This window comes from Drosophila santomea, chromosome 3L (assembly GCF_016746245.2).
Source record: "Drosophila santomea strain STO CAGO 1482 chromosome 3L, Prin_Dsan_1.1, whole genome shotgun sequence".
NCBI classification, from domain to species: domain Eukaryota; kingdom Metazoa; phylum Arthropoda; class Insecta; order Diptera; family Drosophilidae; genus Drosophila; species Drosophila santomea.
In genome coordinates this window covers 16,522,195-16,544,926 of record NC_053018.2, presented here as the reverse complement: position 1 = coordinate 16,544,926, position 22,732 = coordinate 16,522,195, and the positions used below count along the sequence as shown (strand labels likewise).

General features: G+C 40.6%; 1 protein-coding gene across 1 annotated transcript in view; it reads left to right on the top strand.

Moving 5' to 3' along the window:
- Positions 1 to 1,384: 1,384 nt before the first annotated feature.
- LOC120447693 (putative mediator of RNA polymerase II transcription subunit 24) overlaps positions 1,385 to 22,732 on the top strand; it is a 61,910-nt gene continuing 40,562 nt past the window's right edge. Inside the window, exons 1-2 of the mRNA XM_039629222.1 lie at positions 1,385 to 1,893; positions 22,084 to 22,172. The gene's annotated coding sequence lies outside the window, so the exon portion shown is untranslated. The remainder of the gene's footprint in view (positions 1,894 to 22,083; positions 22,173 to 22,732) is intronic.

Here is a 22,732-nt window from a genome sequence, read left to right as displayed (position 1 = left end):
CTGTTGTACACAAAGAAGCGCAATTTATGCGAAAGGACCAGGCCCAGATGCAATTTGGCTAAGTAAAGATGCCGATAAAGTGCAGTCTGTTGGTGTGCAAATAGACTAAAAACATAAACTGCAGACGAGGCTAAGCAGCCCTAATGCATTAAATTTAAACGCTCGACTAAGCGGTTTAATTTTGAAAGTAGCAAAAAGCTTTGCCAATCTTTCAATCTTTCATCGTCCAAGAATTCGCATCCTGCTCCTCCTCCTCGTCTCCGTCCACTCATCAATTCGTCCATCCATCATGTCTATCAATGCCTGGGTCTTAGCCGTGAGACAGATAAATCAGTTAAGCATCGTCATGTCAAGTTAACAGGCGATTACAAGGGCTTTACCTGACCAGATACGCAGCTCAAGACCATTGCAAAAGGTCAGCAGGGTTTACGAGGCTGTTTCAGTGAAGCATTCGCCTCGCATTCACTTCTCTTTCACTAATGTTTAATTTAAAATAGTTGCTTAACCAATGCTAGCCATAAAAAGAAATCGCTTTCGATTACCAATTTAAGAGCATATTAGCGGTTGTGGAAAAAGTGCTTGCTCCCAATTAACTGAAGCAGATTCTTGTAACCAGAAACGAGAGTAAAGTATCACATTAGCTGGCGATTACAAAAGGCCGTCTGCATGCATACATATATACAACGATATTTGATAACCAATAGAGAGTAGGCGCAGCAACAAGAGGATATCACGAAGGACATGAAGGATGTAAGCCTGCAGACCTCCTCGCCTGTTGATAAAGGAAAAGAAATTAAACAGACAGCGCTGGAATAAAAGGGAAAACACAGAAGCAAAGGAGAATTAAGCCCACAAGACAATTGACAATGGGTGGGCCTGAAAATGGTTCAAGGATTCAAAGAGGGGTGTCCTTTTTTGGCAGGGGATCTGTGGCATTTGTCTCGACTGTCTCGTTGACATGACGTTGCGCGAATTGTGCGCCACGATTGCCGTTGTGCGTCCTGTAGGCTGTGTTTTTGGTTTGGCGAGTCGTCTGCCAACGCCAACAAAGTGAGCAACACGCGCCGATGATTATGTTGCCGCTGACAACGACAACAACCACAGGAACAGCAGCAACACCAGCAGCAAAAACAGCAAAAGCAGCAAAAGCAACACCAGCAGCAAAAACAGCAAAAGCAGCAACAGCAAAAGCAGCAACATCAGCAACAGACTTCTCCGAAAACGAGGCCACTTTTCGGAGTCCAGTTGGCGGCAAATGTCTTGTGGCACGAAGCTTTTCATTGACTAAAAGTGACGCATGCGCCGTTTTCCAACCGACTTGGACTCCGATTTGAATTCAGTCCTCAGTCCTCAGTTTCAGTTTCAGATTCAGTTTCAGTTCGTTTTTGTCACTCGTTCGTGCTGCACGGCACACGCGTCGTATGAGCGATATCACCATCACCTGGTCTTCTGAGACTGTTTTATTGGATTTTGGCGCAAGAAGGCAAAAAAGCCGGCTAAAGTGTCCCTCGTGGATGTGTGTGTGTGTGTGAGTGTGTTGCCGGAAATACTTTGAGCAATCGAAGCGACAAGAAGCGAGGCGAAAAAAAAGATAGAAACCAAAACAAAAGCCTAAGCAAATTAACTTGGCCCAATCGTTGAACTGCGAGTATTGTTGTTCTGGTGGTTATATTATGTTTGGTTTTTTGCCCAGCCCTCCTGCCAGCACGAAAGTAGGTTAATTGACGTGTGTTGCGGGCGTATCTACAAGGAAATAATAAAAAAGTACCAAGTACGTACAAGTAGAAAAACAAATACCAGGGCAGCCAGTGAAGTGGGCAATTGCCACTGCCAGGGGCCTTCGAACCCTCTAGATAAATCAAAAGTGTGGGCAGAAAGCCGAGCTAATTTAAGGTATGTGTATGTCATGTGTTATACTTTTCATTGAATATTTTATCATGTCAAAATGTTGTTGTGCTAAAAATACAAGTTTAATCAACACTGACCGCAATGTTAAAGCTTTTATTATTAAGTTTGAGCCGTTGGCTTAAAATTTACATAATGTGCTGCTAAATGAGGTTCAATGCACTAGCCAATATCTATTGTTTTTAGTTGAACGCATTTTGTGCTGATTATTTGTTTTCGGCTTGACTAATTTTAATTAGTTTGTGCACTGAGCAGACATCGATTAATAGACAATGCGATCCTAAAAAATATGAAGCACAAGTGTGGAAGTTATTCTAAAGGCAGTTCAATTTCAAACTTCATTGTTTTATCTTTGAAAAAATGTCCATATTAAAGCGATATGCATTATATGATAATGAGATAATGATAAATATTTTTTTAGCCAGTTTACTCCTTTTTTGTGGTATGAGCTCTATGTGAGAGTTTCCTTTATTATTATAATGCGGCAATTTATGTATTCCGTTTATAAAAATTAAAATGCGGTATACTCTTTTCCAATTACCCTTCGAAAAAAAGTTTCACATGCCAGTGCGACAATTGACACTGCAGCAAACAGGAAAAAAGGACATCATACAAGGGGGAATAACATTGCGTAAACAAAAATAAACATATGCAAAATAAACTTCAAACAAATGTGGCCGCACCGAGTTTTGGGCCATCAAAACAAACTCCAAATAGAAAAAAACAGAACAGAAAAATAAAGTGAAGCGAAGTTGGGGGTGGGTGTTCATGGTCGGTTGCGATTCGGTGCCTTAGAGGCAACTTTGTTGCACAATATTTATTAATTTTTTTTCGCCAAGTGTGTGCTTGTGTGTGCGTGTTGGGTGTGCGTTGGGTGTGTGTGTGTGTGTGTTGGGTGTGTGTGTCAAATTTAAAAGCATTCTTGCCCGTTGCCTTTGGACGGGCGATGTCCTGGCAGCTGCCTTTTTGTTTTATTATTTTGCGGAAGCTGCGAACCAACATTTATAAAAAGGTTTTCCTTGCTCGTCCTGCTACGTGAGCCATGCACACACACAACCCCACACACACACACACACACACACAACAAACATGCCCACACCCACTGACGCACATTGCTGTGCATTACCGTTATTTTATGACGGAAGTACATTTAAGCAGATTTTTTCTCACAGAACTCCCGCTCCCTTCAACCGAACTGGAAAAAAGGGCTGCCAAAAATGTACAAAAAATTGGGCAACCGAGGAAAAATTTAAATATTTTCTTTTACGCTGTGCTTTTCATTTGCCAGTCTCGCTAAAATTTATGGCCAACAAAATTGTAATATTCCCCAAAACAACAGCAGCAACAATAAGGCCAAGACAAACTTCGCCCCGATTGCCATAAAAATAAGAAACCTTTACGACCCGTTTCGATGAAAAATACCTATTCAGAAATTTATTCAAGTAAAAAACATTTGAAACACACACAATAATTAAAAAATTGCAACAGAAAACATTTTTTCGTTGAATAGATTAGTTTCCATAGGTCTATTTTATGGCCATGATTTCATAAATGATTTATTCATTTCAACTGTGCTTTTAAAGTCACCACAGAATGTTTGATGGCATATCATATAATATATACTACGCCATTCCTTAAACTGAACTCAAGAAGTTATGAATACGATAAGTATCATAAACCAAATACTTTTCAAATTCCCACCTCCACACCCTGTACAATGTGCACATATTATATTAATTGAAATTTAATACAATTACCAGGCGAATGTGTGGAAAGCCAAGTGAAAGTCGGCAGCCAAAACACACATAAATTCAGGCCACACACACATTCGATGTAGGAAGGCGAGGAGATTTCTTGCCAAGTAAGTGACTCAATAAATAAATTTACTTGCCAACTTTTTGCCTTGTTGTTGTGGCCTTGGGGGACTGATTGTTGCTTTCCCAAGGTAGATTTGCGTCGAAGGATCTGAAAAATACTGAAGCCGTAATAAACAACACTTGATCGAGGACGGGGGCACAGAGTTAAGTGTGTTTTACTGGAGCACGAGAAATAAATTCCAGGAATTTAACAAGATGAACGAGAATCGTGGGACACCATTCTTTTTCAAGGGCTTGCTTATAGAAGGAAAATAGAAAAAGTAAAAATTTTATGCAATGCTGCCTATGTAGATATATGAATATGCGAATTTGTATTTCAAAATGAATAGTTGTGTTAGTTTTATTTTTACAAGAATGGTATTTGTACTATAATATAAAAAAATATCTATTTAAAATGAGGGTTTCTTTCCACACCAACTTCCAACTTATGACCCCGACTTTAAACTTATTTTTCATGAGCCACTTTAAGCTCTGAAATATCCCACGCCAAGTATGATGATCTGATCTGAGCGAGGGTCGTAAAGCGGAATGCTCAAGAAGACGAACTCAAATTTGCACAGTATTAGCACATCTGAAAAACAAAGTATGGGGTGAAAGCGCAGCTCGCGCTTCTATTAAGTAAGTGAGCTATTCAAAATCAAAGCAGCGGAAAAATCCGCATCGCCGAGGGGCGAATGGTGTGGCAAAATGTGTCCGCCGATTGTCAGGCAAATGTCAAGATTTTCCCAGCACCATCACCATAAGCAAAAGCAGGCACTTTCACCTGCACTTGCACCAGCACCTGCGCCTGCAACAATGTGCAGACATTTATGGCACCAGATGCCGCCGGCAGCAGGCAAATGCCTTGCCATCCTTGAGTGGCATTGCTATGGCATTGCGATGGCATTTCCATGGCATTTCCGCGGTGCGTTTGCCGTTGCAATGAAAGCGCATTAGCTTTGTCATTTATCGTTGCCTGCAATCCGCCATCTTTGTTGCCAATTTGAAAGGGCAGAACGAATGAAAGCTTAAAGTGCCTGCAGTCGGAGTTAAGGCCTGCATTTTTAACTTAATGCTAACTTTGGTTTTGTTCAATGTCACCTCAACTCTTTGTCTCTGAGCCAATTTACATCTGAATAGATGGAATTATACAGTGGGGTATTTCATGATATTTATGAAAGAATCTTTGGCTCATGCATATAGTTGCCTTTTTAAATATTTATTATATTTATATATTCAAGTTATAAGGAGGTTGAAAGTTTATCAGATCTGTGGAGAATATTTTCTTCTTGAAGCTATAGTCATAAGTCAGCATTTAATGGTTTATATTAATTATCTAGATTTATTGTAGCTGACCCCTATTCTCCATTGTGTTTTAAGAAATAATTATTTACAATTATCTAATTAAGCACATCTGTTTTAATATTTTCAATATGCCATTAGGCGTTCCTTGTTTTTTCTATGATGAGGTTGCTGGCCTTTTTGCTTATCACAGTGCCACGAAGAGACTTCGACCGACGAGAATGTTGGTTTTGGCCATCGAAAAGTCAAGGTTTCGCTTGTCTCGTTGGCTGCATTTTTAAAAGCCCTAATTAAAGGCTTGCCTTTTCACTTTTCATGCATTCTAATACATTTTGTATGGACAAAAGGACTACGTCTTCACATTTTCACCTGTCGCCCCTTTGTGCATACAAAGTGTGAGCAATTTTATTGTGTGGAAAATTCGCTTGCTCACAGGAGACGGAGGGTAATGGTTGGTGGAAGGCACAGAAAAAAAACACGTGCATAATTTAAAAATGCATGCATCACTCATACGCAGCGTTGCACGCTCCTTGTGGGCAGGATATTCCGTGCCTGGCGGCCAAGGTAACAATGGAAAGGTCGCAGTTTCGACGTAGTCAGAGTTTGTCTGCCTTTTTGTTAGCTTTTGGTTTTCCATTTTTAGTTTAGTCATTGTTTGTTTTAAACTATCTCTTTCCGCTGTACGGTAGCTTAGCTCTGCCGATTGGTGTGGGATTTATAGAAATGTGTCAATTTTTTGTTTGCACAAAGTTTTCATATGACTATAAATCATTTCAGCTTGATGGAGTGGGCTACTGCCTTAGGTGTGCGAAAAAATGTTGAAGCTATTATTTGTTCTTGGTTGCAATTAAAGTTGCGTTTGAGAATAAATCTTCTTGATTATTATATTGGTCAATTTAGACTGCTAAAAAATTCTTAAATCCTCTTTTGAACAAAGCCCAAATCCTTTTCAATTGCCAACGAATCCCCGAGTGCCGCCTGACAATTAAAACGCCCCGAAAAATGTGAAATAAGAGTGGTTAGTGAGAGAAGCCCACTCGAATGCAGCTAGCCATGAAAGCGCGTTAAAAAAGCATTGCATGCACATGGCCGTTTTGTAGCCCCCAAAACCCCAGAACACCAAAACCCCGCAGCCCCATCAAATATGCATGTAAAACACCGCACAGCAGGCAGAATGGAGCAGGAGCAGCTCAACAATTTTGCCTGCGGACAAGGTCCCGCAAAAAATCGAGAAAAAATATAAATCTTAAATGCCTTGACATGTGTTCACCGAAAAAAGCTGAAGCTTATAAAAAAATCAAGAGGCGAAAGGTTAACTATGACTCCAAATACTCTTGCAGATTATGGAGCAGCTTAGTTTTTTGACCAAAAATTGTGCCATTCAAGAATTGATAGTTTTTTCTCACTGGCCACAAAAACATGAAAATATTTTGCGTATTTTTATAGCAACAATATATTGCTAGTGGAAAATGTTCAATTAATAATAAGTTATTCGATGAAATAATAGTCATAATTTTCTTGTAATAGTATTATTTCAAAAGGGACTCCACTCTAATTAACATTTCTAAAATCCCTCTTTTTATACACTAAAATATATACTTTTTATTTGATTTTAATCAATAGCTATTCCAAGTAATTTATAGAGAGAGAAGTGGAGTGCTTCAAACTACGAATGGCTAAAAATAGTGAAATAACAGCCACGAGCGCTTTTCTTGCCCTGCGAAAATCTGTGAAAATCCCACTCAGTGGGTGGTTAAGTGGGTGGGTAAGTGGGTGGTTTGGTAGGTGGTTCGGTGGGTGGTTTGGTGGTTGGAGGTCGTGGAAGCCTTTCGCCTTTGTATTTCGGTGGGTTGCTTAGCAGCAAATTACTTGCATGTCAATTGATGTTGATGACGCGTTGACAAATTCCGAATATGAGCGAATAGTTTTCGTGCTGCTTTTCCTGTTTTCCCAACGCAGCAGGTAGTATTTTATTTAATAAACCATTCTTGAAGCTGCAAGTATGGGCGTACACAGTAATATTTATGTGTTTATTTTGGGGCCTTGTGTATAATATGTAGATTTCGAAGGCAAAAACCGAAGCGGTAAATCAAAATACATGCATTGCGTATGAGTGTTGAGGCAACTGAAGAGGGTGGAGTTCCTTATGATTTATAAGCACTTTCTCATGTTGCACGAAATTGTGTGTGCTGCAAGCAGTATGCGGCAGAAATCAGAGATGGGCTTAAGAGTTGGCTTAAACCATTTCTACCAAACAAATTCAGAATATTAAGAATTCAAAAGGTGGGAATCAATCATGTACACTTAAGCATAAACGTTCAAAGATATTCTATGCCTATTTTGTGAGCAAGAAGTAATGCCACGTTTAAGATAAGCTAAAAAGTGTTAAAGAATTCAGATTTCTCATCTCTACCGATGGCTTTGGTTGAATAGGCAAATTTCTAGACCTCTGCAGACAGTCACATACACAACACACTTACACTTGGCAGTCAGGGCACCAATACATTTGCATCTAGACAGCCTGGCAAAAATGCTTAGATATTTTTTATGCGCAAAATAAATTGAACTTGGGGCGAAGTGGATGGATGGTTAGAGGGATTCGGGTATTCGGGCAAGGACTTGGGCAAAGGCAAATCATTTCGAGTAGACGAAAAGCGACGAAGCGCATAAATTGTTGCCACACACACCAACATACACACACATACACAGGGATACACCAGCGGTCATACATATAAGGCTCAAGAAGTTTGAAGCAGGCGTCCAAAATGCTTGAGTTGTGCTTCTGCTTTGAGGGATTATACCTGCCGGAATACTGGAAGACTGGAGGCAACCCAGCCCACATTCCTCGGCCAAGTTGACGCTGAAAGCTCATCTCTGGAGATTTCTGCCTCAAAATTATGATTTATTCTTACGTTATAATTTTCCTTCTCTTTCGCCATTCGGCTTTTGCTCGTTTTGCTGTAGTTACTGATACTGAATTTTGGATTTAAGTCGAAAACTCGTGTCTTGTCGTGGCCCCCAAGGCAGTATTTTACCATTTAATCGCCGATGCTATTTCTCTATACATATATACGAGTCCCGTTTGTGTGCTTGATATCCCCATAATGTGACGCAAAGTGGAACCAGAGGTGTTTCCTGTCCCCCGGAGCACATCGATTCTCCTTTCCTGTCAAGCGAAAAGGTTCGAACACTGCAAATCGATAATACACCTCGAGCTCCATATACGTGAATTCAATTTTATTGCTCGGCGAAGCACTCAATGTGTTTTTGGATAACTATTCCCGTACTAAAACGCTTTTCTACGGCTGAAAGTTTCAACTTTTTGTCACGGCCAAATGTCGATATGATGATGATGGTGATTGCTAAGATGCTAAGGGGGGTTGTCAATGAATTTGGCCTTGCTGAGTGTGTTTCCCAAGGATCGTCGACATTACTTGTGCATCATAATCGACTCTCGAGAACCGCGAGTACAGTGCACAGGTAACAATTTTAATAATATTTTTACTAAAGTATATATACTAAAGTATAAATTTAAATGATAAATACTTATGGCGTCTTGACTTGTATCTCCCATACGACTTACTCATTGTTATAGTTAATTAATTAAAAACTTAAACAACGTTATGACCAATTCAATTAGTTGCTGTATCTTAAGTTATAAGCCAGGAGCAAAGTTCAGTTGCCAGTTTGCATTATTGACCAGCTCTGCAGACATAATGAATCGGAAAAGTATCCATCAATTGCGGCAGCAGAAAGACACCTGTTTTGCCGCTGGTTGCTGGTTGCAGAAGCAGCTAAAATCGATTTGCTCAATTATTGCGAGAGTGCAATGCAACTGCAGGCTGATGCAAGTTTAATGCGCCAACTGCAATGTAGCGTAATCTCTTTGGCCAAGAACTTTAAGGCCAAACAATGCTTGCTGCTGTGTGTGCGGAACCACTTTCATTTTGTTTGTAATGTGTCCAATAATAGTGGCATTACGCTCATTGAACATGCACGCACACACTCAAACGCAGATGGCCAACACACACGCTGTTGATGTGTGTGTGTGTGTGTGTGGGCGCACATACATAAAAATGTCCTTAACCCACTATCACCAGTGGGGGTAATATTAGCATAATGTGCGTAAGCTTTGCATGATCCTCTTTCACTCGTTGTGCGTGTGCTGCTGTGTGTGTCTGTGTGGGTGCGTGTGTGGGTGTGTGTATGGGTGTGTGGGTGTGTGTACGGTGGATAACAAACCCAAAACCGCTTTGGTCCTGCAAACTGTGCCGCTGTTGCCATAAACAGACATGCCACATCAACCGTAAATTCCTTTGTATACCCTTTGCCGCAGAGCCTATATGACTAAATGACTAATTGGAAATGGGAAATGGGCTGAGGTTGCGTAATGCTACTGGGAGTGGAAACAATTTGTTATCTGTTGAGGTTGCTAAAAGTGTTTGATTGCATTTTAAATAATTCATTCTATTAATTTTAAATAGCGCAATCGAAGTAAGTGAAATATCACTAATATCTAAATGCACTTCAAATCACCAAATTTAAATGTTGATTAAGATGCATCCATATGTCTTGTTTTTACAATCCAATCACAACGTTCCAGTTTTATCCTGCATACTTACTTAAATAAATATTATTTAATATATTCCTGTTAAAAAGTGAATAACTTATTTGCAAAACTTTTAATCATATTTTTAAGAGTATCTCTGCACTCTACCATCAAGTAACCGCTTCCTGATGATTAATTGGCCGCCATGCGTCTTTCGCCACATTTTCTCCAATATGCTGAGTGAAAGCCTCTGCTACACATTTTTTTTGTGTGTCATTAAGGCGGTAACTTCAGGACATCTTGTCTTCCAGCAAATCAAATGTGGTCGCTTGCACTGCGAGTCCTTTTTTGCCCACCGATGTGACGCAAAATGGCGAAACGAGCTGGCTGCATCCGTTTTCCGGTCGCCATTTGTTCCATTACGCCATGATGTTGGCCCCCATTTCGTCCTTTGGCTGTCAGTGTTATTGTGGAATTTGGCGATGTTGTGCAGGATACCATGTGTGGGAGCATGCCATTCGGGCCTGGTCGGTCAAAGATTAAACACATAATGGGCGCGTGCCCGGGCGATTCTATGGCCGCGTTTTTAATAACATTTTATGTCGAGCTGAAGCTGAAACCGAGGCTATGTTCCGCAATAAATGAGCCGTTAAACGCTTTAAGTTGGCCCGGCTAACAAACACAAACACACACACATCTGCTATGCTAGCCGTTTTATTGCTGCTTTATTGTGGAGCAGTGTGCAGAGACGGTCTGGCGGTTTCGGCCAAGTTAAGCGCCATAAACGGGTTAATGACTTGGAAGTTGCTTTTAATACGAGCAAAAAATGTTCACCACTGTAGTGTTCCATCCACTCAAGTGTTTTCCTGGCCGCTTCTTAAGTCTGTGGAAGCGTCTTTATTGCTGATCCGCTCCTCACATGCTGCGTTCTTTATTGGCCACCTTGTCCCTTTTGGCCATTGCCTTTATCAATTTAATGTCGCTTGTTTGTTTTGGCCCCGGCCGCAATATGATTATTTTTTTATGGCCAATTTTTAATTTGTTTACACACATTTCGGGGGCAGAGGCTCAGCCGCTCTTCTTTATCGCCGTTTGTCAGTGCTCGCATTTATTAAACCTTTTTCAAAGTCTTTTTTTTTTTGGGCCTTTTAAATTGACAACCAGTTGCCTAGTTTTTTCTCCGCTCGGCTTTAGATTGCCTTCCCTTTCCGTGCGAATGCTCCCACAATTTAATTTAACACTTTGGATTGTGAGTCCCCCTTCATTTTGTTGTGGGTTTTGCTGAATGAGAAGGCGGACGTAAATATTTTATGAAGCAAGTTTTGATTTATGCCTGCATGTGGCGGGCGTTTAGGTGCTAATAGTGGCGTGTTGTTTGGGTAATATTTCGACCCTTCCCCCATTGCGAGTGTAAATAACTTTGCTGGCTGCGGTCTGTAATTAAAAATAAATAAACATCATAGTTGGTTTTTAATTGGCCTGCTGACTGAAAACGCAACTACAACATTTAGACTCATCTAAACAATCAAATATTATGCATTTTCTAGTAAATACTCTGTGAACTTTGAATTAGTTTCATTTAACTGATGCTTAGGCATGTTATTTTTGTTTAATTTTAAATAAAGCAGCCCGAAGAATTTAGTTCCTGAATATAAATGCTTTTAAACTTGTTTCTGACATAAAGTGAATAACATTCCTCCTTAAAAACTCACGGCTCATCAGGCAGGATATGTTCCATTGCAGGCCGTAAAAGGAATTCAAGCAATTCAAACCTTATTTGAGAACCGCTTGTGGCGCGGAAATGCGACAACGGTAAAAGACAAATTCATTTGGCGTCTTTTATATGCCACCTGCCACGCCCACTGCCTCCTTCCGCCTTCATATCCCTTCCATTCCCATTCCCATTTTATGGCTCTCTCTTTATTTGGCTTCTCACGTGCACTTCATTTTGTAATTACCGCGGCCCGAAATGCGGCAGCGTTCTAAAAATTTGTTGACTTAATGACAAAATGTTTGAAATTGCCCCTTATAAAAGACATCAGTGAATAAATTTACACATGCACACACACATACACACTCGCATACACAGAGCGAGAGACAGGACTTCCGGTTGCCATTTGCATTGGTGGATGGAAGCCAAGTCACGTCGCAACATTTTGGCCCGGTCTTGTTCCTCGCCTTTGCTTTGCACGCCTAAAAGTGTGCACAAGTTAATTTGATTTCGCTGTAAGTCAGACACACAAAACTAAATTCACTGGGACCCTCGACGCCTTTGCCAAGTCGGGCGAAAAATCAAAATTTCCACACATTGCCTATTTTTCAAAGCAACACTCAGACGGCACGATGATGTGCGACTGTGTGTGTGCGGGTGTGTAAGTGTGTGTGTGTGTCTGGGGGCCAAATTTATTTGGAGTTTCGCACACGTATGGGTCCTGTCTGTTTCTGTGCCCGAGTCCTGGGCCGAATCGCTCCTCCTTCTGTCGCCTGAAAGCCTGCAAATATCACATGCTCGCCAAAATATTGCTATCTGCATGTGTGTCGAAGTTACACGGAAAACAAGTTTAAAGTTAACTCTAAAGTATCTATAAATAATGTAACTATTAAAACTCTTCTGAACTGAATGTTATTTATGTTTGAACATTGATCCTTTGAAAAATAATTATTACTACATAATTATATATATGGTTATATGTAGCATTCAATAACTGAATAACCTACCCTTCTTTAGAGTAAACTCATTTCTGTCACGTGCTGCATGCGACTGTCGTCATCCAATGTTGTCAAAAATTTATACCAATCCGCCGCCGAAATAAAAAAGGAAAATTCGTTGGGGAAAACGCAGATTGAGGGACGAGCAGGGCACTTGAACATCTAAAGAAATGAATAAAAGTAAGGCATAAAAGCATGCAAACAAAATTAACAAAAAGGAAATACGAGCATCATTTCCTGCAGTCCCCCATATTTTTGCTACCTTCATTTCATTTCATTTATTCGTTTTTACGTTCGACAAGTTGTTCAAACTTTGGCGAAGGTGTTCTGGAAATTTCGTTGCGCAAAAGTTAACGAAACGAATCAAAATTCACACTAGAGGTGAAGTGATAAAAAGTTTGAGGCTAATAACTTAAACTGAATATATTAGCTTAAGGAGGAAATTATTAAAAAGAATTTTATGGATAAGTGAAAATATATTTTTCGCAAATTTAAATTGTAAAGAAGTGGAATAGGTTTTGAAATCAAACTGAAGACTGTGCCTATTCTATTCTCATTCATATCAAATTAATGATAAAGATAGTTGACTATATGGTTTCATATTATTTTTTTTATAATGGTTATATTTTCGTGAAAATCCAAGGAGATTTAGAACTTGGGAATGGTTTTCGGCAGAACTGTGGGTGATTGCTGCAATATGTGGCTGGCTTGATGTGGCAATTGCTGGCATATTTTCCGACAGTGCCGCCACATATTTTCCCGGGCACGATTTTTCCCTTTTAATTTTTCTTTGGCAACCTGCATCCGCTGGCAGAAACATTCTCGCATTTCCTTTGTTAGCATTGAAGATAAAAATCAGTGGCATTTTTTATGCAGGCGGCGCGCCATAAAAACCAATTACGGGCACAGTGCAAGTTTATTTATTTATCTGCTTATTTGCCGAGTTACGTTGAAAAATGAATTTCAAGAAATGAATTGAATTATGTCATAAATGCGCGCAGACAGAAAGAAGCGCCGCCTGACAGGAGCCTCGCCGACTGCCAATAATCCCATTTAGCTCCATCAAATGGTTATTGATTTATTATTTTGGTAATGCAATTTGCCGAACCAGCCGGGTCCTGAATTATGAGCCGCAAATGGCGTCCAGACCGCGAATCCTGCGAAACGCTCAGCTCGAAAGCGCAAACGTGACCGGGTGATTCGGACACTCAATGAAATGTCTGCGGTTTTTGGGATTGAATTCGGTTTGCTTCTGGTTACGGATTTGACGGCAATCATATTGACCAGATTGAAAGGTCGCTGGGGGAAGATAAACCGAGGCTGCAATCAGTTGCATCAGGTTGAATGCATTTTAAATAAAATTATTACAATTTTCACAAGCTGGATATGAGTGTTTAAAGTCTTTAAAGTCTTTAAATGCTTATGCATTTTATCATATACGAAAGAAGAGAAACTTTATTCTGATTCAAAAATGTTTGTCTACTTTTTCAAGCGCTCCCTTTTATGATTTCCATTTTTCCACACTCGTTAACATAAACATTAAAGAGTTCGACAGCGCTTAAGGCGACCGACCAGCAATACCTTAACAGAAATGTAAATTACTGACCAAAAATTAAATCGTGCATAAAAATATTCAAACGCAACCGACTCGAACCGTTTACACTGGGCGAAAAGCCGCAAAAACAAGTTCCGGACAGCCGCAAATGCCCATAAAGGACCCATCAACTTCGTAACCCTGACCGGAGAGACCAGAGATGGACCTTGTTTAGCTGGCTGGGAAAACTGTCATTTCGGGACTCGAGTTCTCAATGGGCCGTGCAGGGCAATGGGATGATGGAGTGGGCAGGCGAAAGCTGGCAAGGACCTTCACCTATCTGCCGGCCCTTTGCCTCTGGTTAAATGATGTGTGCATTAATCCTTTCAACATGCTTTTCACATTTTTCTCTCCTGCCTGCCTGCTGCTCTTTTCGGTTGCTCGAGAGCCGTGAGCTCCATCACTCAGCTCCTCGGCACCTGTGTGACAAATGTGCCGGATGGTCAGGTGGGCAGGTGGGCAGGTGGGCCAAATGGAAATGGAAATGGGAATGGTATTGGGCCATGGCAACAAAGGCAAAACGGCAGTCACAAAAACTACTCGCACAAGGTCATATATTTTCGTGTCGCTTTGTTGCTTTGCATGCTAATGAAAAATTAAAATTTCCACTACAAAAACTGTGATTCATTAGGCTGGAGCAGGCGGGCCAGGTCGCTACTCAGGCATTGCCAGTGAGCCAGTGAGCTAGTGAGCCAGTGAATAATAAATAAGGCCGCTGGCTAATTAAGTGAGGAGGCACTGCTATTCCCCCCCACCCATGGAGCACACCATTTGCATTATACTTTTGTAATATACATGCCACACGTGTCCTGGAGTGAATTTTGGGTGTGTGTGTGTGTGGGGTGTCCTGTGAGAACATTGCCCGGCTGCAAGGACCATTCGACTGAAATGGCAATCGATACAAGCAGAGAAATGAGAATAATTCGTGTTTAAAGTTAATATAATATATAATATATAATAAGACTCAAGTCCGAATCAATATATATAATATTTTTACTATATTTCGATATGAATTTGGGGTAATTTAATCCATATATTACTCAAATTAGATTTATAATACAAAAATCTAGTAAGAAGATTTTTTTCTTTTGCTAGATACCTCCATGATAACTTTCAAGATATTTTAAATATATACATAGGTATTAAAGTAGTTGAGGATTATTGTTGAAAGGCATCATCTTTACTTTCTGTGTATGGCTGGAAAATGAAAGGGTGGCACTATAGAAAGCTTATCCAGTGAATTAACCATGACCAGCAGCTGGGGGCCAGCTGTTACCAAGTTGCTGCTGTGTGGCGTCAGCTGCTGGTGAGCTATGAATTATAAATTGCAATTCGACTTAATTAAATTCACACACTCGCCCATGAAAATGCAGATATTTTGCTGCATTGTTGGGACTTAATTTACGTTAGTGCAATATGCCCTTCGAAATCAGTGCCGCAGAATTGCAGATAATTTGCCTGGCAACTTTATTTGGTTCGACCATCATCATTTGCTTTTCATTTTGGCCGGAACGGAACAGCAACGCATAACAGCATCAATTAGCCATAAATTCTCGTTAGCCAACAGGCAAAGTACTTCCATAAATAAGGGTCCTGGAGAGTTGGCAATGGAAGTGGGCGGATGGAAAGCCATCGCTCAGGGCAAGGCGGCAAGCCGAAAATAACAGCCAACACTTTCAACACCACAAACCCAAAACGAAATAACTATGCTTATAAAGCATGAAAGAGGACGTGGGCGCCACCATTCACAATTACAATTATTTTGGCCATGTAGTTGCCATGAACCAACTGGGCCAGATTGGCGGCTGAGACGCATAAAAATCGCAGCTGTCAGTTCAAAAAGCCAAAAACTTCAGCAGCAGCATCAATTTTCCACACGCCAGCGAATTTTTCGCCACCAATCCGGCAAATAAATACTATATACTCGCAATACACTCGCACACACAGACACAATTGCGGAAGACATGTGAACGCAATTTTCACGTGCAAACTTTGCTCTTGCAAAGGCAACAAACAAACGAAGCAAATAAACCAAGTGAAATGTGTATGCGGCAATCGATTTATGCGAAGAAGGAATACACTTTCCTGGGTGAAAATGGGAGGATAAGTTCCTGTTGCATTCATTTGCAGTCATTACAAATATTAGTGGGTAGCTTAGGTGATTCGATTGAACAAGAAACTATGAAGAGCAATCTTTTATTTTGCAAAAGTACTGTTGATGGTTTGAATATATAAGTTTCTAGATATGTTTCTTAGATAAAATAGTGATTGAGTGCACATTCAATTAAACATATTTCAGTAGCAAAGCATAAAATGCTTAATTTGGCTCACATATGTAAAAATTAATATATGCATCCTACAAGTTGCGAAACGGGAACGCCAAATGCCAAATGCCAAATGAACCCCAATGAACGCTCTTTGTCGTTGAATAGCAAACTTATGGGATTCCCCCACAGACTTAATTGCAGGGCATCCATAAAACAAGTGTAGCGCTGTGGCGTGGCATAAGTTGGCACGAATAAAGTAAAGTAAGCTGCACAATTTTATTTCGTTCGGTGGGGACGCTCCGTTTGGGAGCTGTCAGCAGGGGGGGTTTTTGGGGAACTGGGGAAAATGGGTCCTGGAAGTGGGACTGGATGGGTGCTGCCAGCTAATCTCAACAAACAAAGCGTGAAACTAACAATTCTGCAAATACAGACAAAACCGCACACCCGCACACAGAAGCGGGGTATTGGGCGGAGACACGCCCACTTTGAGGGCGGGCTTGGGTTGGAGGTTGGGGGTTGGGGGAAAAGTTTGTCTTGCTCATTCGCGGGCCAAGATGAAACTTTATTTTAGCGCGCCGGAGAGCTACAGCCATCGAATTTATTTTCATGTCAGAACAGAAAAGCACTCCCACACCCACAGCCAATTCCACTCCCCTTTAAGCTAGTCGCATTTAGGATTGGCGTTAAATTGGCAAAAGGCGATGGCTAAGCAAATAATGAACTTGCTAATTTGGCGTGGCAGTGTGGTTTGCTTTGGCGCCCGCTGCAACGCGGCGTATGAGCGATGTTCGAGCATAAATTGCGCATACGCTGCGTTGCACATCTTAAGCGCGTTAAAGCCTCTTGAACGCGCTGCCAAGTGGCCGCATAATAAGGCTGAAGATCTAAGGGCGAACTGATGGACGGGGAGAGCAACAAGCGGCTGTGGCTCGAAGAGGCTAAGCTCTAATTTTCTCACGTACTTGTAAATTTTGCGGAAAACCGCAACAAATTCACTTATAAAAGTAATCTAGAAAGCTCGTACACAACCGGAAGCGCGCAAAAGGCGCGGAAAGCACGGCAAAAATCCTGGCCAAAAGGGGATGCGAACACAAAACTGAAAAGCGGAGCAAGAAAAAAAGGAAACAAAAAGCGCACAAAACTCGTCGTCGTGTAAAGAATTGCGTTTGTCGCGACACGGCGACAACTTTTTCTCCGCTAAATGTGGAAGGGGAATGGCACTCAGGACGAAGGATGAAGGACGGAGAACCAGGCTTTAAGCGACCCCCACTTTATCACAGATTTAAAACGAAATGAATGTAAGCACATTAAATGGCTTGGACTCGGGGCTCCCATTAAAGGTTCATAGTCAAGGACTAGAGAAGATATAGTCCTGCAGGACGAAGTAAAAAAGTTTCAAATGCAAAGTTAGCTTACGAAGAAAACAAGAAAGGATTTAATTGGAGAGCGATTTGTTGGGCGCTTAAGAACAAGACAAGTTGCTCTTATCATTTCGGCTGATTTCGTGCCCTCAGGGGAAAGAGAATTCCCAAATGGCTTGTGTTCAAGAGTGCTGGATCTTAAATTTATTAGAAATTCAATGGCTTTGAACTACCGAAAAGTATACGAATCAAACGTTCACGTTCAAAGTATTACCTTTAAGATGAACTATGTTCAATTATTTAATTAATTTGATTAAGAGATCTAAATATGAATGGGCTTACTCTTAAAAACATGCTGATTTGTTCCAAATGAGATTGCGATCCCCGGCCTACGAGTATATTTGTCGAAAAGTTTTGGCGTTTTAACAAAGTTTATCCTGCTTATCTGGGCTATTAGTTGAAATTCCATTTGAAGTCACACAATTCCAATTGTTGTGGCTTCATTGTGTGGATTATTTGGGCGGTATGTTCTCGTGTTCATTTCTTTGGGTTGCTCGAAATTTTCAGTAAATGAATATTAAATAACCTGATAAAGTTGTACCAAACAGCCACCCGCTGTCCAACCACGAAATATTCCTCCAGCCCCAAAGGCTATGACTGCAATTAGACGAGAGAACACGCTATGGTCGAGTTGCTCGACTATCTGATACCCGCTACATAGCTTTTAAGCGTGGCAGTTTTGGGTAGTTTGTTGGCGTGGCAGCATTAGAAAACACACTTGCACTGCTTCAATGTCTCTGGAAACTGCATGCCTAATCTGAACTTTCTAGTTTTTATAGTTCCAGAGATTTTGAAGCTCATACGGACGGACAGACAGACGGACGGACAAACGGACATGGCCAGATCGACTCGGCTAGTGATCCTGATCTAGACTTTACTTTATATGGTCGGAAACGCTTAATGTTAGGTAGAATGTTACATACTTTTCAACGAATCTAGTATACCGTTTTACTTAACGAGTAAAGGGTATAAAAACAACTTTTTCTTTTCAACATTCGTTACAAGCGTTGAAAGTCTGAAAGTCGGTCGCAACAAATCCAATTTTCAGCTGCAAAGAAAAAAGTTAAATTATCAAAAGAAGAAAATAAATTGTAGCTCAGCGAAAAGTTGGGACTCCGCCAAGGACAATGTCAGGATAGGGCAACCAATCCTGTACTTGACTTCACTTCACTCCATTCCATTCCATTCCATAACGAACCCCGAAGCTATGTGTCACAATTTTCCGGCACGGGTCGTCCGTCGTTATTAACAGCTGATGTCGAAAAACAGGAAAACTTTCGGCTATGCTTTTAATCAACTTTTCCTTGGCATTTGCCATTTGGTATTTATGCAAATTGCAAGCACACAAATATTGAGTGAAATGGCCCCGGCCAATAGCTACAAATTTCAATTATGCCATCAAATCTATTTAGGTGAATAAATATTTGGAAATTTCCTGCCACCCCATCTCCATCCCCATTCCCATCCCACCCATCATGCTGTAATTGTGGCGTGTAATTTACAGATTTTCTTGTTAAGATTGTGGCCAAAGTTTGGTTCTGCTTCCTCGCCATTGTTGGTAGTTTTTTGGCCCTTGAGCAGGCCTTAATTGGCTTGCCAGCCTGAAGAGTCAATATGCGGCATGCAAAGTACACAAGTTGCACATAAATTTCCCGTTGAATATTTTCGAACTCATTGTTCGAGTGTTCGTATTGCGGGTGCCTTAAATTTAGCTTGATTTGATTTGGTTTCAATTGTGTTCGAGTCGAAAATAAGCTTCTCCCCTCAAGAGACTTTTTCAAGATCATTAACGAAATGAAGAAGGTCCTGGGCGAAGGGCAAAATAAATGTTGCCTACTTATTGGAGCGCAGAGTTAATCAATTATGCGTGTGTGCGGACTTTCGGTGCTGTACTTTGGGCCATTTCGTTAATTAATAAAAACCTTTTCACTTCACTTTATTTGAATTTACCCTTACTTACTCTTCGCTTTTAAGTTACTTGAGTTTTTATAATGCGATTCTATGGTTATTTTGTATTAAAAAAAATACTTTTCACACAAAAATCTTGATTCCCATTTATTATAAATGCCTGACCCTGCCTATGTTTTATTGAAACTAAAGCCATGTTGATTAGCTAAATATCTGGTGAATTTCTTATGTTACCTTAAGTACCAGTTCCCATCTGTACACATCCAAATGCTTATTCCACTCCAAGAAATCAATCATAGCAACACTTGGCCCATTCACCACCACTGCCCTCTATTTGCCAGGATGTGTTCTCTGGTCGTCCCGAAGTGCCTGGGTCATTTACTTTATTGATTACAACTTTCTCTTGTTTTTCGCAACTTATACAGGAACAAGAAAAAAAGCAAAGCAACAGCAATTTGAGTTAAGCGTGGCAGCCTCCGTGGATATATCCACAATAACTGGCAGGATATCCCCATAGATGGCTGCAGAGATGGAGGGTAAATGGTATCTTGCCACAAATGTAGGTTTTGATTAAAGCTGCTTTATTCCGGGGATGAAAGGCGGTTCGGTGGAGGGGAGATATACCTGTTCTGGCTTCTGGTCTTATTATGTAATGCCATGGAATTGCATAAATACATTTTCAATTCGCTTGCAATCACTACAAATAAATAAAGCGTAAACCGAGCACCGGGAGCAGCATAAAACTGTCATAATTTATGAAGTTTATCATTTGGTTCCTGGCTTGTCTTTTTGTCGGGGCCCCCGAAACGCATTTGTGTCAATTTAAATTTATGTAAACATAAAATGGCCAACCAAAAAAATAAACATACCGTGTGGGGGATGTGGTCCTTTCTGCTGGTGTAGCCCATTTTTCATTCGCTTTTGGTACTCTTTTTTTAAGTGGGGTATTTTATTGCAGTAATGTGATTGGAACTTAAAAAAATTTACTCTGGTTTCAACTTAGTTTGAAAAAAATATTAATAAATAAAGTTTTTAGTTAAATATTTACTTGCATCCAAAATAATTTAAGAATATTTTGGTTGATGTCAAAATATTACATGATTATTTTTTAAATGCCCAAGTCTTCTCTACACTGTATGCTTTACCTTTCCTTAAACCATTTATGATTACTACAGTTAAAAAGTTTTTTTTATGTTTTTAAAAAACGTAAAAGAGTAAACAGAAATCCTTAAACCAAAAAATGTCCAGAAATTTGAGCCTCCTCAGTTATTCCTCGTCGAGCCGCCTTTTCTTGTTTATGATTTAAAGCGCGCGGCACGCCGTGACGTTCACTTAGGCATGGACAACACAATAAGGCTCCACAACAGCCGGAGGAATATCAATGTGAGACTGGGCAGGAGTGTTGTGGAGCGGGGGAGGAAGAAAACAGGACAGCGGGATACGCTTTCCGCCTGCGCACTTTTGACATTTCATTATCCTGTTAAGTATTCAAAAGTCAGAGAAGCAGGCACAGCGAGCAGGAACCAGGACGAGCATGGGAATGGGGCAGAGGAGGGGATGTCTGGGCCGTGGCCAAGACCTTTAAGAGGGGAATGTCCTGCTGCGTTACCAGCTTATCAGTTATGCCAAACGCGTTCTTTTTGGCTTTTAGTCGCATCCCGTATCCCGCATACCGCCCGGCTTCCTTCTTCGCCATTTGTTTTGTCTGCCCTTAATGCCATGCGGAATTGCCTTTGTGTCCCTGCCGTTTATGACATTGTATTCGAATCTCTGTCTGTATGGGTGTGTATAAATTACATTACATAACAAGCAATATAACAAACGATAACAAACACCTTGCCACACACACACACACTACCACATGCGAAAGCAACAAGGAAACGACAATGAGCAAATATGAAAAAATGTGGCAGAAAGGCAAAAACAATTTAATAAAAATGTTTCAACGACTTCGATTCGAAAAGATCCGCTTTATGGCCTGCCATTTGTTTGTGCCAAATGTTAATGATAGCTCAATATCTCATTTTTGTGTGCGGCTAATAAAAAACCAAACGCACTCTGTCTTTCGCGAATTTAATTTGCAAAATGGCTAAATTTGTTTAAGTGATTGGAAATGAAGTCAGAAATTTAGATCTAATTGGATTTGAATAAGCCTGAACAACAGCAATTAACGTTGCTTTAAATGATTTTACCAAACGCATAATATGATTTTGCACGGCCTACTGATTTTAATGCAGAAAGAATAGAAATTCTTTATTTAAACAATTTTATTTATGTCAGATGCAATACTTCCTCCAAAATCTTTCAATAAATTTTATTTCTATGCATTTTTACTTGACCAACCAAATTGTCTGTCAAGTAAATTAAACAATCGATTGAACCGCAAAAAGTCAATTAAAATCTTCACAGAAGCTCCAGTTGAATAGTGGTTTCGGGCAATTTGCCGGCGCATCCTCTCAACGCCTCTCTGTAATCCTTAATGGGTGCTGGAGATGGAGATCTCTGGCCGGGCATCTCAATAAAGCAATCAGTGTGTACCAACTCGCAATATAAATTTCATTTTCCCTTGCAGGTCACTCGGCTAGGAGCTTGGGAATCCTTGGAGCGGGAGCAGCCAATGCAACCTGCACAGACATCATTAGACGTGAATAGCAACCACACGTGAGTAACTCGGGGCCTTTGCGCCCGCAGACAAACACAGACTCGTATATCGACACTGTATATCTCGGACATGTGTCGGCCATCAACTTATGCAATCAACGATTTGGCTTTGACCGGGCAAACTGACTGCCTGCCGCTGGGTGCTATGTAAACGGGCCAAAGACGGTGGCCCAAGGAGCAGCAGCAGGACGAAAGGACGCAAGGACGACGGGACGAAAGGCCCGGGCGAATGTTTATTTAAGCATAAAGCCACGTACGCCCTGACACACACACACGCCCATCCCGACACTCAGATTAATATGTTACTAAGAAAGGGGCTTAAAAAATATATATTTTAGATTAAAGCAAACCCAATACATGCAGCAGATAGGGCAATAAGTTTGTAGCTTTCATTGAACTTTAATATGATATATTATTAAAATAGTTTAGAGAGCTTCATTTCTCGATATCATTCCAGTTCGTTTATAGTAGGGTAGTAACAAAGAATCTCTTTCAACTTTAAAAGATTTTCTAATATATTCAGTTTATCTGAGCTAAAAACACCTTAATAAGAATCCAGT